Source organism: Sinocyclocheilus anshuiensis, unplaced genomic scaffold, assembly GCF_001515605.1.
Source record: "Sinocyclocheilus anshuiensis isolate Anshui unplaced genomic scaffold, SAMN03320099.WGS_v1.1 scaffold1236, whole genome shotgun sequence".
Taxonomy (NCBI): Eukaryota; Metazoa; Chordata; class Actinopteri; order Cypriniformes; family Cyprinidae; genus Sinocyclocheilus; species Sinocyclocheilus anshuiensis.
Window position 1 is genome coordinate 214,392 of NW_015546096.1, and position 535 is coordinate 214,926.

Genomic DNA, 535 nt, shown 5'->3' on the forward strand with positions numbered 1-535 from the left:
ACAGATAGATAGATAGATAGATAGATAGAATGACAGAATGATAGATAGAATAATAGATAGAATGATAGATAGATAATTAGACAGATAGATAGATAGATAGATAGAACGATAGAATGACAGAATGATAGATAGAACAATAGATAGAACAATAGAACGATAGATAGATAATTAGACAGACAGAAAGACAGACAGATAGATAGATAGATAGATAGATAGATACAGTGATATATAGAACGATAGAATGACAGAATGATAGATAGTACGATAGATGGATAATTAGACAGACAGACAGACATAGATAGATAGATAGAACGACAGAATGATAGATAGAATAATAGCTAGAATGATAGATAGATAATTAGACAGATAGATAGATAGATACAGTGATATATAGAACGATAGAATGACAGAATGAAATAGAATGATATATAGATAATAAGACAGACAGATAGATAGATGGACGGATGGACGGACGGATAGATAGATAGATAGATAGATAGATAGATAGATAGATAGATAGATAGATAGATAGACC